Source organism: Patella vulgata, chromosome 1 (assembly GCF_932274485.2).
Source record: "Patella vulgata chromosome 1, xgPatVulg1.2, whole genome shotgun sequence".
In the NCBI taxonomy this organism is placed as follows: domain Eukaryota; kingdom Metazoa; phylum Mollusca; class Gastropoda; family Patellidae; genus Patella; species Patella vulgata.
The window spans coordinates 8512142-8527042 of record NC_065879.2 but is presented as its reverse complement, the minus strand read 5'-3'; the positions used below and the strand labels follow the sequence as shown (position 1 = coordinate 8527042).

General features: G+C 34.5%; 2 long non-coding RNA genes across 5 annotated transcripts; one reads left to right on the top strand and one right to left on the bottom strand.

The window, feature by feature from the left end:
- Nucleotides 1–2184, top strand: LOC130010555 (uncharacterized). Its single transcript, XR_008785853.1, has 2 exons — nt 1–493; nt 1286–2184. It is a non-coding gene; the product is annotated as an uncharacterized LOC130010555 (long non-coding RNA).
- A 4936-nt stretch (nt 2185–7120) lies between these two features.
- Nucleotides 7121–14655, bottom strand: LOC126808401 (uncharacterized). Of its 4 annotated transcripts, XR_007674628.2 has the most exons (5): nt 12639–12803; nt 12103–12215; nt 11327–11436; nt 8099–8167; nt 7121–7678 (listed from the first exon to the last, which is right to left on the bottom strand). It is a non-coding gene; the product is annotated as an uncharacterized LOC126808401 (long non-coding RNA). The 4 variants fall into 4 exon arrangements; XR_007674626.2 differs by lacking the exons at nt 12103–12215; nt 12639–12803 and adding an exon at nt 14544–14655; XR_007674624.2 differs by lacking the exons at nt 12103–12215; nt 12639–12803 and adding an exon at nt 13637–13825.
- Nucleotides 14656–14901: the final 246 nt, after the last annotated feature.

The following is a 14901-nucleotide window of genomic DNA, read 5'->3' as shown; positions in this document are numbered from 1 at the left end:
TTAAATAATTTAGTTTTTCCAAATTGATTTTCATTTAGATCTAATTTGTATACATTAATTTTGTTTTTTAAAAAAGAACAAAAAAGTGTGAGAATTATTTTCATTGACGTCAAAAATATGTGACGTCATTGATTAGACGCGTCATAGAAATAGTTCTATGAGGCGCGTAATCTCGCTTGGGCGAGATTTGGTAAGTTGACATGCGCATTGCCTGTTTTGCCCAGTGTATCCGGTTCCTGTCTGAATTTTTTTTTAATCAACAGTCTGTGGGTGACAATTTCAGTTACGCTCCTGTGTTACCGGAAAAGAGCTTTGCTCAACCACCGCGCTTCGCGCGATGCTGTAGAGCTTCGCTCTATATTATTGATATAAAAAAAATGTCATAAATAATGCAACAGGGAGAGTTGTAAAATGACGAAGAACTGGAAGCGACGACGTCGACTGGCTGCCAGCACAGTACAATTTACAAACTGCGCACTGTCTTTATAAACAGGTATGTTGAAAATTCACTAATGTCATTAGGCCTATAATTCATAGAATCAAGTGATCGGTTTTTTTTTTTGAGAAAACATAAATGAATCGATTTACAAAATAATAATGTAATGACTGGTTTAAGTCGGGGACGGAATTACGTACCAAACCCTTTTGTTTACTATAGACTTATAGGCCTGTCAGGAATGTGAATGAATTTCAAAAAGTTGATTTAGTAATATTTCAGTGAGCACAACCATACTTCTAATTTTACAATATTGGGGAACTAATAAAATAAAAGTACAAAAAAAATGAATACTGGTATTTTGTTTTTAAATTTAAATTATTTGATCTAATTCAAAGAAAAATGTACAAATGGAATTTTCCTTTTGAATATTATTTCTTTGTGAAAAAAATCACATGATAATCAAGAAGAAAAGGATATCAGATTTGTGTCATTGAAGGAGTGGATTTGTATATAAATGAAGGCCTTGTTTGAGTAAAATTAAAAGAGCTATCAAGTGAATAATGCTGATTGAAGAAAGTTTTTCTTGTGCCAATTCCCATGGCATTACCTGAAATCGGTCGTACTTTCTTGGTATTGAGTCTGATTTGAATATAAACCCATCTGTAAAGTCTGACACCAACTGCCTTTTTAATTTATGCATAAATTATATTAGTATAACTAAAACTGCATTTCTCTTTATTCAACTGTAAAATTTATTTGTAATTTGTAGACACAGAAATCCCTGAAGAAACTCTATTTTATGTTCAAACATACTACTACTAATAATTAATATGTATTTTTTTTCAGACCAATAATACAAAAGCCATTGTATTTAATTTTATGAAGAACTTTCATTTGATGTGAACAAGGAATTTCAAACATGGAAGAAGGACAATAAAATATAGTTCCTAAATAACCACCCGCACTGAGTGTTGATTCATCCCTAAATCCTAACTTTAAAATAGTTGTTGCACTGAATGAAAAGCAGGCTGTTATGCGAGTGCCTGAAAGACTTTGAAATATATTATATATTTCTTGTGAAAAATTGGAATAGACTCAGCTATCAACTGACTGTACATTATACACTTTCAGTTACACATTCTATTTTTTGGAAATAATTTTAATAAATATAATGAATGAAATCATTGGATTATTGTGAATATTTTGAAAATGTACTAGGGATAGAGACTGTCTATCTTGTCCACTCAATGAAATTATGAATTCTCCTCAATGTGTTTAAAGTCAATTTCTATTCAATTCATAAGATATGCAGGGTCTTGTGTGTACTGGTACAGGTGTATTCAGTAAACTGTAAAATTTACCCACTCCCTCCTCTATGATTACATAAAACCATTTATTGTAACTTTGACACACGGATCACAATTTACAATAGGGTGAATGAAAATATGCATAAATCTGGTAACTTTTCTCTCTGATCAAATGTGTGAAATTGTCATAAATTTATACAAATTTAAGGTTCAATGTGAATGCAACTATGGTATATTTTCTTGGGTAAATTTTCGAGATCCTAAAAACATTAGCTTCACACAGTGTCACTTCACTATAAGCATAGTTCAGAATAGTAATGTCTTTACAATTTGTGGGTCTCTATTATATTGCAAATACACATATTATAAACGTTTAAATCCACAACTTTTCATATTTCAAATTTATTATTTCCTTTTAATAAAAAAAAAATTATTTCATTCTGATCCACAGTACTTGGTGCCAATCCAAATTTAGTTTAGATATTTAATGCACTCCTTCATGCTTCCATAATACAGTATATGCAATGCTACCTGATGCCACACTGACAAAAAGGGAAAACAGGCAATTTTCTCAACAAACATCTGAATCAAAATCCAAATCTCCTTGATAGTGGGCAAACGCCTTCCTCCCTGTAAATGTCAATTTATTTTAATTTTATAAATCTTCATAACATGCTCAGAGAATTCTGTCTGGTTTTGACTTTTTTTGACAGCTGATCACTGTTTTAGAAATAGGTAGGCCTATATAAAAATGAGGCCTAGTAGGCCTATATTATTTTAATTTTGCAAATCTTCACAAAATGCAATGAAATTTTCTAACTGCATATTTTGACCTTTTTTGACCTTTTTTGACAGTGTTTTAGAAATAGGTAGGCCTATATAAAAATGAGGCCTAGTAGGCCTATATTATTTTAATTTTGCAAATCTTCAAAAAATGCAGTGAAATTTTCTGCCTGCTTAACATGACTTTTTTTTGACAGCTGATCACCTTTTTTTTAGAAATATGTAGGCCTATATTACAAGGCCTAGTATTATTTTAATTTTACAAATCTTCATAACATGCTAAGAGAATTCTGCCTGCATATTTTGACTTTTTTTTGACAGCTGATCACTGTTTTAGAAATAGGTAGGCCTATATAAAAAATGAGCCCTAGTAGGCCTATATTATTTTAATTTTGCAAATTTCACAAAATGCAATGAAATATTCTGCCTGCTTATCATGACTTTTTTTTGACAGTTGATCACCTTTTTTTTAGAAATATGTAGGCCTATATTACAAGGCCTAGTAGTATTTTAATTTTACAAATCTTCATAACATGCTCAGAGAATTCTGCCTGCATATTTCGACCTTTTTTTGACAGCTGTTCACTGTTTTAGAAGTAGGTAGGCCTATATAAAAATGAGGCCTAGTAGGCCTATATTATTTTAATTTTGCAAATCTTCACAAAATAGTGAAATATTCTGCCTGCTTATCATGACTTTTTTTTGACAGCTGATCACCCTTTTTTTAGAAATATGTAGGCCTATATTACAAGGCCTAGTATTTTTTTAATTTTACAAATCTTCCTTAAATGCTCAGAGAATTCTGCCAGCATATTGTGACCTTTTTTTTTGACAGCTTATGACTGTTTTTAGAAATAGACAGGGCATAATGAGGCCTAGTGGGTCTATATTATTTTAACTTTACAAATCTGCAAAAAATGCAGTGACATATTCTGCCTGCACATCACAATTATTATTTATTTTTTTGACAGCTGATCACCCTGTTATAGAAATATGTAGGAATATATTACAAGGCCTAGTAGTATTATTTTACATTTACAAATCTTCATAAAAATGCGCAGAGAATTCTGCCTGCATATTGTGACTTTTTTTGACAGCTGATCACTGTTTTAAGAAATAGGTACTAAGTTAGGCCTATATCACAAATTACCTACTTATCAAATCAGAACACCTTCTACGTGTGCATATCCTATTGTTTTTCCTACAGATTTTTGGCAAAATTTCTATAGGACAATCTACTATAGTCTCCTATAGATTTTTTTTTATTGCATTTTCTGTAGGAGTTATGCCGTATTACTCGTATAGGAATTAATACTGTAGTATTCTGTAGTTTGGCAATTGGATCACTACAGTTTTCTGTAGGAATAGAATGGGTACTACAGAATTCTATAGACTTTTTTTTATTAATTCTTATTTTGGGAATAAATATAATTGGCCAATGATTTATTCTAAATTGATAAGCTTATTTTTTCTCTCACGAATTAATAATTGCCGCATGATTTGACACCGACACTTGCCGAATACAAGCCAAAGGCTACTTTCAAATACAAATTACGAATGAAAAATGAGCATTTAACAGAATTTTATTTTGTATTTCATTGGAATATTTCCAAATTAATATTTATTTTAAGAAAATTCAGCCAACACTTAGATCTACGTCTAAAATGACATCGATAAACTGGAATTCCAAATAATCCGCCAAAGCGTCGAGCCTACCGGAAGTAAACATGGCACTTTTATCTTCGCGCATGCGAGGACGAGCATAATTCGCTCTAACGGTCTCGTTGGCGTTCCAGTGTATTTAGTTCTATGATCCATGCAATGGCCGAGAAAGTTCATCGGGATTTTACGGCGTGGTTTTCGCTTGTCAGTGGTTCGACGAAGGGTAGATGGAATTGCCATTGTCAGGGCAAATTGTCTCTCTTAGCACATGTCCGTCTTCATAAGCCCGGAGGGTGCATAAAAGTAGGACGTTAAACCCCATTTCATTTAATTTCTTTCTTTCACTCGTATAAATCAGTCTTATTTACAGAAAGATGTGAGTGATGGACCCATAGTAAATCTAACCCTTATTTTAACATATTAACACGCTGTCTTGGCTAACGTTAAATAAAATGAAATGAGTTTAACATCCTACTGTTCGGCTCCGAACTGGGCAAATAAAGACGGGCATACGCCATACAGTGTACTATGAGGGAAATTTTTCCCGGACAGCGGCACTACGGCATATACTCTTATATCGAATTCCAACTGTCAAGGGATCTTTTACGTGTCAGGCCCTCCGTCCTGCATCACTGACAAATGAAGCACGCCGGAAAATCTGGATGAACTTTCTCGGCCAATGCAGGGATCGAACACCCGACCTCCAGGCTAAAGAGCCAGCGCCTTACCCACTTAGCCACCGTGACCCCCCCCCCCCACACACACACACACACACACACACACACACCCATACAGGCAGATTATGGTTTTGCGGGACCATGACATTTTACATTGTTTTGGGGACCATGGTAACCCCTACTGCAATTAAGCCATAAATAGACTCAGGTACCCCGAAGACGGTAGTGTACCTCCCCGAGCCTATGCTAGAGTCGATATCTTTAGTGGTATGCTAGATATGTGATATTGGTAAATTGGTGGCGTAAGAGGACCATTCTAAAAAAAGAAACTGTGTATCAAGAAGTAAAGTAGAGAGGGGGGATATGGGGACCAGCATAACACCCACTTGCATATTAAAAGTATTACAACAAAAAGAGGACCAAAGTAACACACTCACACCAGTAAATTAATGGGGTAGGAGGACCATTCTAAAAATAGAAACTGTGTATCAAGAAGTAAAGTTGAGAGGGGGGATATGGGGACCAACATAACACCCACTTGCATATTAAAAGTATTACAACAAAAAGAGGACCAAATGAACACACTCACACCAGTAAATATTAGTAAAATCTGAGGACCTTTATTTTCACACACGTTCAGTTTTTTCACTGGATTCAGAGACCAGTTGAGTGTTTCAAGTTTAGTAGAAACTTATTAGATCTGAGGACCTTCCATTACACATGTTCAATATTTTAAAGTGTTCAGAGACCACTTGGGTGTTTCAAGTAAATATTAGTAGATCTGAGGACCACCAAACACTCATAATAATTAAGTACATTAAATAGATAAAAAAAACACTTGTTTAATTACAGGAAAGAGAGAACAAGGCATTGGTTGTCCCCCCTTAGACCACAAAACTCAGTTTTATCAAGAAGTAAAGTTGAGAGGGGGGATGTGGGGATCAACATAACACCCACTTGCATATTAAAAGTATTACAACAAAAAGAGGACCAAAGGAACACACTCACACCAGTAAATATTAGTGAAATCTGAGGACCTTTATTTTCACACAGTTCAGTTTTTTCACTGGATTCAGAGACCAGTTGAGTGTTTCAAGTTCAGTAGAAACTTATTAGATCTGAGGACCTTCCATTACACATGTTCAATATTTTAAAGTGTTCAGAGACCACTTGGGTGTTTCAAGTAAATATTAGTAGATCTGAGGACCACCAAACACTCATAATAATTAAGTACTTTAAACAGATAAAAAAAAACACTTGTTTAATTACAGGAAAGAGAGAACAATGCATTGGTTGTCCCCCCTTAGACCACAAAACTCAGTTTTTCCAAAAATGAGTGTTTCAAGTAAATGTTTAGTAGATCTGAAGACCACCAAACACTAATAACTATTCCTTTCATTAAATAAAATGTTACTTGTTAGGCCCCCATATGCGTGTTTTTCCCTCCACAACTACAACTTTCAATTGTTTTTGCAAAAATGCACATACCACTAATAGTTAAAAGGGCAAATTACCCTCATAGCACCCGGCTTGGTGTATTGCCCCATCTTCATTACCGGGTACGGTGCAGAAAAGTAGGATGTTAAAACCCTGTTTCGTTTCATTTATAATAGGCAGGAGAGGTGGGGTGGTACCCTCCATTATATATATCTGTGCCTTTGTTTTATTAAAAATAATATAAATCCAATCTCTCACTGGCTCTCATTACGTGATCTCTTATCCGACCTACTCTCAGGAGTTTTGAGCAAAGGTAGATACCTTACTTGAATGAACATCAATTCTAATGAGGACAGGATGTAAAGACCAGCATTTGACTGTTACATACTGAGAATACCATAACAAAAGGTATCACACATGCGTCTCACAACAAGGTAAATCTCGCAGAAGGTCAGGAATGGGACAACATTCAGTTGCGTATTGAGGGGTGTGGGAGTGGGATGGGTCGGGGAGTGGGATGGCCCTGTGGTCTAGACTGTCAATCTAGCTGGTTGGTCATCTTCGGCTTGCAGTTGTGGGTTCGATCCCTGGTGTGAGTAAATAGAGATAGGGGTGCCGCCTTGGGTTCACTCTGGGTAGTCAAGTTTCCTCCCACAGCAAAGACATGTGCACATGAGTTAAATTTGATAACATAAAGGTACCACAGAACTGTCCCAAAACGACCCAGTTGGTGTTGAGTGGGCATAAAACCCCATTTCATTTCAATTCAGTTGCATATTGAAAATATTAAAACAAACAGGAGGACTAACTTCTGAATATCTAACTGTATTTTATTAAAGATTTAATCCATAATTGAAGCTATTTTACAAATACGAAAATGATTGAATTTTCCTGATCATATAGGCAGATAATGAGAAAATAGAAGTGTACAATATGGTTTATCTCCTTATGGAAACCCAACTTTCTAGTAACCCAACAAACATTTTTCAAGAATTAACAGTAACCATGAAGATGAAATCAAAGATTTGAATAACAAAGAAAACAGCACTCCTGGTGTACATTTGAAACAAACATATGAATAATTTGCATTCATATTATGCAAAACTAAATGGCAACAAATAGAAATTAATTCCTCTAATAGAAGCCTTTCTAAACTATTTTTTTTTCTCTATTAGGTTCTTAACTTGGCTTTTTACATGTACCCAGTTACGAGAGCATAAAATACCATGACTAGACTTAATCACTTCTTCGCATTTCTTTTTACCAACACCTGATAACTGTAATTTGCTTATATTATCACTGAAGAATTTTTCAAAGGTAACTCTTTTCAGCTTGGGACCATGACTTATGTGGACATTTCTTCCCACCAACACCTGTAAATATTAAATAGTTAACATAAGACTAAAATCTTTCCATCCACATCTTAATTTTAATCCATTGTGTAAAACATCATAACAAAAATACTCAATAAGAATGACAATGCTCTGAAAGAACTAAAACAAGAAACCCCAAGGAAACCATGGGCGTAAAATTGGTGTGTAACATCTAATCCTCTATTTTGAAGTAGCGATGGACTTATGTCAAAACAATTCCTTGTACTGATTAAGATGGGTTACATGTAAGCCATGTTAATTCTGTACACAGTAAGAGCAATACAATATTGATGCCATAACACAATTTACACATTGTGTCATTTTACATTGCGTCGCAAGCACATTATCCACTGAGCCACCACTGACCTCCAAGGGAACAATGGAAGCAGTTAAAGATACGAAAGAACTTCAGCAAATTACCTGGGTTTCTTTTTTCTTTCAAACTGGTATCCACTGTTAAACAACTTGGCACCTGATAGGTATGGTTAACTGAAATAATAAATACAATTGTCATAAATATACGATATTTCATTATTTCTCAATCTGAGTCAGATTAAAAATTTACATGACAAGAGGCCTGTTCTTTGCAAAAATTCTTCATATCTATTACCCAACTTATATGTTGATTTATATTTCTATACTCTTGAATACCGTCGTTACTCAAACAATTACTGCATAGTAATTTCAACGCTACGTAAACAAAATCTTGAACATAAACATGCTGGGGGTGGGGGTGTGAAATGAAATGAAATGTGGGTTTATGTCCAATCAACACCAACGGGGTCATTTTGGAACAATTCTATGATACCTTTATTTTATTCAAATCAGCACATGTGCAGGGCCTTTGTGGGAGGAATTCGGAGTACCCGGAGTAAACCCATTGGGTCGAGAAGGTGCCCCAATCTCCAAACCACATACACTCGCACCAGTGATCAAACCCACAACCACATGCCAGAGGTGACTATCAAGCTAGAGGTTGAAGCGCAACAATCTACACCACCAGGTCATCCTAGCCCCCCGGTTTGGGTAGGAGCATAATTTGCAAGGTGAAAGGCTTGTTGTGGGAGGAGCCACAGGCGTGACACTGGGTTGGTCTTGTAATACCTTGTGTTCATCGGGTAAAAGCTGAACTGTTGCTTTCAATAAAAGAGGTACAAAATAAATATTTAAGATGGGTTCCTGCGTACAAACTGGGAGATTTAATGGTATATATAATTTTATGATAATCAAATAATAATTGACACTTTTATAGACCAAAACCTATATCTCTGCAACCGAACAAATTAGAAACCATTTTGTGATATCTGTATGGTCATATGGGTTTTTGCCCAAATGTCGTCATTTTCAGTGACAGTTAAATTGGACTGACCTAGTCAAAGGTGGCATGAGGCATCACATGGTAACAAAAATTGAAAATCGAACGATAATTGACTCTTTTACATGCAAAATAACGTGAAAAGTGACGCATGCAAAATTGCCTATTTCTTTGCAACTGCGCATATTACAATCTAATTTTGACATACATTGTCCTCGTATGGATTAATGCTACAAAATTATGAAAGTTGCGTAGAAATAATCTAAAATATGAAGACGATGAATGGGTTGTAAACAGCTGATTTTTACTACTTTTTTCAACCTTAAATCCAAATGGCGCAAATACAAAACTGATATAAAAAAAACCCAAAAAAACTAAGCCCGACATATTTTGCGCCTGTAGTAGGAGGATTCATCTTCATTGATAAGATTTGTAGAAATCAAGATTTTTCCTTAGGAAAAGACCTCCTGACCCGCCAAAATTTAAATTTTAGGCAAAATTACGTCACTTCCGGTGCCGACAGAATACTTTATAGGTAGAAACAAGTTGAGAATTTGCACCAAGGAGTATATGAGCTTTTGTTTTATACAAATCAGGCAATAAATAATTAATTTAGAACCCATAAACTGTAATAAAAATGCGAGAAGTCTTAAAAAGTGATCCTGACGAAATTGGTTATTTCTTTGCAAAAGAAGATGTTAGAAGCTATTTTTTTGACATATTTATGATCGTATTGATCCAATCTATATTTCCACTGAAATGAAATATCATAATGATAAACGAATACTAAATATAACTCACTTCAAAAAAATATTTGTTTTGAAGGTTAAAATACAGTTTTTGCTAAAATGACATTACTTCCGGTGTGAATGAAAATGTTAAATTAGTTTTAGGAAATCAGAAATGGCATAAGGCATCACATGGTGAAAATTTTATGAAAATCGAATAATATTTGACACTGTTATAGACCAAAAACCTTGAAACGTGACTAGTAGAAAATCGTCTATTTCTCTGAAACCTTACAAGTTAGAACCCATTTTGTGGTATCTATATGGTCGTATGGGTTCATTCTATTTGTTGATTGAAATTAAATATCATACTTTTAAACAAATAACATACATGTATATGACTCATTTGAAAAAAATATCGGTTTTGAAGGCTAAAATTCAGTTTTTGCCCAAATGACCTCACTTCCGGTGACAGTAAATGTGTTAAAATGATTTAATCTAGTCAAATGTGGCATTCGGCATCAAATGGTGAAAGAAAATTGAAAATTGAATAATAATTGATTCTTGAACAGGCAAAATAGCACGAAATGTGACTTATGCAAAATTGCCTATTTCTCGAAAACTGCTGATATTACAAACTAATTTTGACATACATTCTCTTTGTATGGGTTATTGCTACGAGGTTATGAAAGTTACGATGAAATATGAAGACGGTGGATGGGTTGTAAATAGCTTAATTTTACACCTTTTTTCACCTTTTAATCGAAATAGCCGGAAAACGAAATTGAAATTAAAAAAACTGAGTCCGATGATTTGTGCGCCTTTGCATGGCGTATACTTTTGGTAATATCAAATTTTAAAAAAATAAGATTTGCTTTCAAAAAGTTGTACCGAACTGTCAAAATCTGTCCAAATTGTAGTTTTTGCTGATTTTACTTCACTTCCGGTGCCGACACGAATCTTTACCGGTAACCAAAAAAATGACATTTTGGACCACGCAGCATATGAACTTTCTTTTGTACAAATCGAATAATAAAGAATTAATCTAGGACTGAAAAACTGAATTAGCCAATTGCGGCCAAGGAAAATTACGGACACAAAAAATTTTTAAATTTTTAGTCAAATCGGATAACTCTTCAACCCTGGTTAAAATACCATATAAAAATATTCATAAATAAAAAAGTTTTTTGTAAAATTTTAAATTTTCGAAATTTGGCGCTTAATATCTACGAAGATTCGTCGACAATCAAAAATCAAAAGTAGCACAGCTATGTGCCTGGTCTCCGGCTATGTCAAAATGCATCATATGTTAAAATTCGATGATTATTGTTAATACTACGGCATTCTTTTACAAAACGACAACTTCGGTGATTTCGGACATTTCGCATTGTCACAGAATGCCCAAAATAGCTTTAATCTCTAAGTCACACCCACTTTTCCCAATAAAACCGAAGAAATCGTATCGATCCGACATGTAGTTTCTGAGATACAATCAAATTGGAAAAAAAAAAAAATAATAATAAGAAGAATAATTTTAACAAAAACAATAGTGTTTCACACAAGCTACGCAGTGTGAAACCCTAATTAATGCTTAAGTTGACTTACATTGCATCATCAGAATTACAATTAACATCCACAAAGTTGTCCCCAAATCCCTGTTTAAGTTGGACTGGCCATACCCCTCGACATCCAGGCCCACATATACTGGTAATTCTCTGAAGTATTAAATGTAAAAATATTTATGTTTAAATCTACATGTATTGCAGTATGAACAAAGATTATGACTTAATAATTTACATAAAATGAATAACTAAAAACATAAATTGGTTTTATCCATACAGAATATACATGTATGATAATGAAGCTTAACCATAATTGATATTGTAGGCCACTGGTATTTAACCGTAAGCACAGTAGCATTTTGATGTTAATGATACAGAATCGCAGATCACCAAACTGCAGATAATACATGATTTGCGGGGAAAAGCAAGAGAAAGTGGAAAATGGGACTTAACATCCCATGCTTGTGCCTATATAGGGGTCTTTAGTAGGGGTCTTTAGCTGTGGGAGGAAACCGGAGGACCCGGAGAAAATCCACGCAGTTGGACAGGCTACCCTAGTCCTTGTCTTTTACAAGCTTAGACTCGAAACCATGCTACTTGACTCAATGAGAGATCTTATGATCTAAAGCGCTCGCTTTAAACTACTGGACCCCAAACGGGAAAAGCCATGCTAATGTCTTTAGAAAGTAATTCTCTTTTTTTTTTGCCGTTAGTTAATATCAAAACTTCAATAAACATTGCTTTTGTATTCTATAATATCCTTCTGAATGACAGACAAAATGACCATCGATTAGAGTATATAATTTACAAAACACGTACTATCAGAATGATCTTGACCGTTATTAGCAACCACATCATTACTCATCATTGCGGAACTAGTCACTCTTGTGAAAATACTAAACCCAATATGTTCTTTAAATGGCATTTAGTAACTGGATAGAGTAACAACAAAACACATACTTATGGAATACAGCTACTAGTGTATTTAAGGCGACGTTTCGTAGAGTATTCTCTCAACGTTATCAAGCTAATAACGTTGAGAGAATACTCTACGAAACGTCGCCTTAAATACACTAGTAGCTGTTTTCCATAAGTATGTGTTTTGTTGTTAAACCCAATATGTCATTGTCATGTTTTACAAATTACATGTAGTCTCTTACCTTTAATATTCATCATTAAAGTAGCTAAATCTCTAACTCAATACCATCCAAAATCTTCGACATTAAAAACATGATTTATTTGTCGGTTTAAATCAACATAATTGATGTTGTTATCTTACCGGGAAAAGATGGCCTTCTGATATCCAATATTTAAGACAAAATAAACATTTTACAATTGGTACATGAATCGTGTACCATAATACTTTTTAGCGCTATTTGTAATAAGGGACTCGCAAAACGCGGCTAGGCATATTCCACAAGTCATGTCAAACGGTGACGCTACATGTATATTCTTATCTGGAGAGCATGCCCAATAAATACTATCGGCGTAGGTTGGAATAACCAGTCGCTAGAGATTGAAATTCGATCGAGAATACTGGCATATTTCACCGAACCTAATTGATTAGAAATTACAGTAAAAACAAAAACGATTGAATGTAAATCAATTTATATACATTCATATTTCATTATTGTATGCATTGCAACCCATTTGTGTCAATTTCTAGGTCCCAAATATTAGCGACTTAGCTCCTTTAAGCAGAAACATAACAATGCCAGTGGTATGCTAACAAAACTGTTCATACTGTAAACAAAATACATAGTTTAAAGGGGCAAAATCGCTAATATTTGGGATCTAAAAATTGACACAAATGGGTCGCATTGTATATAATAATGTACGGTAATATGAATGTATGTAAACTGATTTACATTCAATTGTTTCCGTTTTTACTCTAATTTCAAAGCAGTTATGTTCGGCGAAATACGACAGAAGTCTCAATCCAATGGCCATCTCTAACGTCTGGTTATTCCAGTCTACATCGATAGTATTTATTGCGCATGTTCTCCAGATAAGAATATGGGGTCACCGTTTGAGTTGACTTGTGGAATATGTCTAGCCTCGTTCTTCGAGTCGCTTGTTATTACAATTTGCGCTGAAACACATTATGGTACACGATTCGTGTACCAATCGTAAAATGTTTATTTTGTCATAAATATTGGATATCAGAAGCCCACCTTTTTCTGTTAAGATCACAACACCATTCGTGTTTTCATTGTCGAAGGTTTTGGATGATATTGAGTTAGAGATTTAACTACTTTAAATATAGCGATAATTGCATTTTTTTTAAGTCATATGTTTAAAATATGTTTAAATAAAGACTTAAAATACATGGCTTCTATATACACAGTCCTACCTTGTTAAAGAATAATCCTAAAAATGGCATCATTATCCCTGTATCTGTTTAACCGCCGACTTTGACAATCGAGACAATTTCCCTTTCCGTTGTGTAGACATAGTTTTCCAGTGAAAAGAAATTATACAATTTCGCATTCGGCAAACCTCGACAGACTCGCCGATAATCTACATCTAGCGCAAAAAAAACCGTAGTGTTCCGCGTGACAATTTCCAAATACCGTCCGCGAATAGAAATTATTTCAAATTTTATGTGAATGTTTTTTTAAGTGCTAGAATGATTCCTATGATTGTGTACGTAGTAGATATAGAAATAATTATGTTTTGACTTTCTTAGAAAATATGCAATTATCGCTTTACTTTGGGAAATACAATAACAATGTAGAAATGGTTTCACTACTGATGTACGTCTTCCGCCTTACCGATACATACATAATTGTAGCTAAATGACAATGGTGCACTTTTAATTCTATCTATGTCATGAAATAGAAATATTCTATTTCTGAAATAACGATTTTATTTCAGAAATAGGGAAAACATGGGTCAATTTCGATTGCCCATTGGCGCAAGACAAACCTCCGAGACATTTTTAATTTATTTCAACATCACAAGATTTCGTTCTACTGAACACCAGAATATTAGAATATGTTCACCATTCATACAAATACATATATATAGGCCTAGACTCAATCAGTCAAAGACTGAATCAATGATACTAGGCCCAAATGATCAGATGATAACTTAAATTAAATGACAAGTCTACTACGTTGCATATGTCGAAAAAGTCGATCCCAATTTTTGTACACGACACCAAGCATAACAGTTAATGACCAGAACAACAAAAGTGGAAAATGGTCAGCAAAAAAATAACATGAATATTTCTAACTCGACTAAACATGGTGCCTTACCGTGATTGTTGTTGTTTGTAAGTTGTATTTTACGTCCACTTCCACCGAGGTGATTTAAGCTATTATTAATATGGCGGAGATACGCTTACAGTATGCGCATGCGTGATAAATGATGTAACTGAGCTGTGTGAATATGAACTGACATGGGAGGTGATCAGGCTGGAAAACACACCCTTTCACCCAAGGGGTCGGTATTTTACGGTTAACCGAGCACTACCGAGATATTCTAAAAATAAACTCGCCAGGGGGTGGAAAGTAGATTACACAGGTTTCTAAATTCGAGGACCGATTATGGTCCTCGAAAACCCGATGGTCCAGCAATTGTTGGTGTGCAAGCATACAATTGTCCCCCAATTCA